Here is a 3505-nt window from a genome sequence, read left to right on the forward strand (position 1 = left end):
AATAGGGAACATGGAACATGGCATACGGAATAAGGCATTGTTGAACAGGGAACATCCAGCATGGCATACAGAATGAGGCATTGTGGAATAGGGAACATGCAACATGGCATACAGAAGGAGGCGATGTGGAATAGTGAATTGCAGCACGACATGTGTAAGGCTGACCGCAGGTCAGCCTATGTTTGTAGGAGGAGTCAGGCCACTTAAAGCCTGCCCTCCATTGCCTCCTGCCCTGTGGTCTTTGGCTTACACGTAGGCGTCATTTCAGGGTGTCTCTGACGTCACTTCTGGTCTGCGGATCAACAAGGAGGGACACTATTTTTTAATAAAGGATTTGTCAAAAAATGTTCTTGTTTTTATTACTTTTTGTAATTTTTTGGGGTAAATAGTTAGGGGTACTATGTACCCGATACTCATTCGCATGGCGGGTCAGGATCTATGGCCCCCTTGTTAAAGGGGGCTTCCAGTTTCTGATAAGACCCCCGCCTGCAGACCTCCAAAATCGCTGGCCATGGTTGTGGGGATGAGGCCTTTGTCCCCATCACCATAGGGACAAGGTGCTTTGGGGTGGGGAGGCAGAGTCCCCCCACCCAAAGCACCCACCCCCCCATGTTGAGGGCATGTGGCCTGGTATTGTTCAGAAGGGGAGGGGAGCTCGCTCGCCCTCTCCTTTCCTGACCTGCTGGGCTGCATGCCCTGGCAAGAGTCTAGTATGGATTTTGGGGGGGAACCCACGCCGTTTTCTTTTTGCCATGAGGTTCCCCTACAAATCCATACCAGACCCTAAGGGCCTGGTATGGACTGGGGCGGCCCTGTGAATTTTTTTTTTTGTTTGTCTTTTTTTTATTATTCAGCTGTCAGTGTGGAAACCTATTGATAGCTGATGAGTCATCGGTTGTTAAGGACGCCATGGCCAGCTTCCCAGCCCCGCTCCTTAACAACCAGCTTACAATGCTCCCCAATTGGGCAAAGCCCAATCAGGGTGCAGAATGCACTGTGCAGCGCTCAGTGCATTGCAGGGTGTTTGTTGGGGTGCATTTTGCCCCAGACAGGTCTCCTGGAAGTGTGGACGGGTACCAGTCAAATGTGGCACCAGAGGGGGGGGAAGAAAGCAGATAAGCAGAGCTTCCACTTTTGGGTGGAACTCTGCTTTAATGTCCTTGTGGGGTTATGTTTTGTTCTGTGTCTGTAAGGGTAATTATTTGATAGTTGTCACCAGAACAGATGACCCCATTGAAAGATTTCCACTCACCCCTTGGTCCCATGACAGATGTAACATTTTGTATTTCCCATCACTTTCTGTTTAATGTGATAATAGTCACCAGGTGGAATATGGGGGTAAATCTCCCCAGTGGGGACATATACAGCAATATAAACTTAACAGGATGTCTAGCCCTGTCTTACTCTATCCAAAATGAAAAAAGACTAACTATGTCTTTACATACACCTTAACCACTTGCTTACTGGGCACATATACCCCCTTCCTGACCAGAGGACTTTTTGTGATTCGACACTGCGTCGCTTTAACTGACAATTGTGCGGTCGTGCGACGCGGTTCCCAAACAAAATTGACGCCCTTTTTTTCCCACAAATAGAGCTTTCTTTTGGTGGTATTTGATCACCTCTGCGGTTTTTATTTTTTGCGCTATAAACAAAAATAGAGCGACAATTTTGAAAAAAAAATAATATTTTTTACTTGTTGCTATAATAAATAGCTCAATTTTTTTTTCTCAGTCTAGGCCGATACGTATTCTACATATTTTTGGTAAAAAAAAAATCGCAATAAGCGACTGGTTTGGGCAAAAGTTATAGCGCCTACAAAATAGGGACAGAATTATTATTTTTTTTTTTTTTTTGCTAGTAATGGCGGTGATCTGCGATTTTTATCAGTACTGCAACATCATGGCGGACACATCGGACACTTTTGACACATTTTTGGCACCATTCACATTTATACAGCGATCAGTGTTATAAATATGCACTAATTACTGTATAAATGTGACTGGCATTGAAGGGGTTAACACTAGGGGGTGAGAAAGGGGTTAAATGTGTACCCTGCCTAGTGTTACTAACTGTGGGGGAAGGGGACTGACTGGGGGAGGTGACCGATCTGTGTCCCTATGTACAAGAGACACAGATCGGTCTCCTCTCTCCCTGACAGGACATGGATCTGTGTGTTTACACACACAGATCCACGTCCTTGTCTCTGTAACCGCCGATCGTGGGAGCCTGGCGGACATCGCGGCCGCCAGGCACGCGTAACGGCATCCCAGTGATGCGGCGGGAGGAGCGGAGGCCGTAAAAACACGGTGAATCAGAGAATTAGAACCACCCTGCGGCCGTATAAAGTCGTACAGCCGTCGGAAGTGGTTAAAATCCAACTAAGTTTAGGAGAGAGAGTTGTAAATCTTATGGGACAGCAGGATTCTCTAAGCGTTTAACAGTTATTCAAATGATATAATCTGCAAAAGACCTTTTTTTTTGCAAACAAATGTACACTATACTTCCTTATACAGGTGAAACTCGAAAAATTAGAATATCGTGCAAATGTTCATTTATTTCACTAATGCAACTTAAAAGGTGAAACTAATATATGAGACTCATTACATGCAAAGCAAGATAGTTCAAGCTGTGATTTGTCATAATTGTGATGATTATGGCTTACAGCTCATGAACACCCCAAATCCACAATCTCAGAAAATTAGAATATGGTGAAAGGTGCAATATTCTAGGCTAGAAGTTTCCCACTCTAATCAGCTAATTAAGCCATAACACCTGCAAAGGGTTCCTGAGCCTTTAAATGGTCTCTCAGTCTGGTTCAGTATGAATCACAATTATGGGAAAGAATGCTGACAGTTGTGCAGAAAACCATCATTGACACCCTTTATAAAGAGGGAAAGCATCAAAAGGTAATTGCAAGGACTATACTTTCAGGGATCATTCCTGTAGGATGCAAAGGGAGAAATGTGCTCGAATGTGTCCAAACTCACCTTCCACGATGATGAATTTTAGGGTTCTTGTCTCGTTAGGACTCCTGCTGGAAGTGCTGCTCTGTGCAGGTGCTGCCACCATTTGATGACTTGGTCATCTTTCTAGGTGGGAAAATGGCAAGCGGGAGCTCATTCAGAGTGGAGAAAAAAAAAAAAGGTAATTGCAAAAGAAGTTGGATGTTCCCAAAGTGCTATATCAAAGCACATTAATATAAAGTTATGTGGAAGGGAAAAGTGTGGAAGAAAAAGGTGCACAAGCAGCAGGGATGACCGCAGCCTGGAGAGGATTGTCAGGAAAAGGCCATTCAAAAGTGTTGGGGGCTTTCACAAGGAATGGACTGAGTCTGGAGTCAGTGCATCAACAGCCACTACACACAGATGAATCCTGGACATGGGCTTCAAATGTCGTATTCCTCTTGTCAAGCCACTGAACAACAAACAACATCAGAAGCGGGGCTAAAGAAAAACACACCTGGTCTGTTGCTCAGTGGTCCAAAGCCCTATTTTCTGATCAG

The 3505-nt window shown here is 44.8% G+C and overlaps 1 non-coding gene across 1 annotated transcript; it reads left to right on the top strand.

The window, feature by feature from the left end:
• Window positions 1-2918: 2918 nt before the first annotated feature.
• Window positions 2919-3133, top strand: LOC120918045. Its single transcript, XR_005744262.1, has one exon. It is a non-coding gene; the product is annotated as a small nucleolar RNA U3 (small nucleolar RNA).
• Window positions 3134-3505: the final 372 nt, after the last annotated feature.

Source organism: Rana temporaria, chromosome 11 (genome assembly GCF_905171775.1).
Source record: "Rana temporaria chromosome 11, aRanTem1.1, whole genome shotgun sequence".
In the NCBI taxonomy this organism is placed as follows: domain Eukaryota; kingdom Metazoa; phylum Chordata; class Amphibia; order Anura; family Ranidae; genus Rana; species Rana temporaria.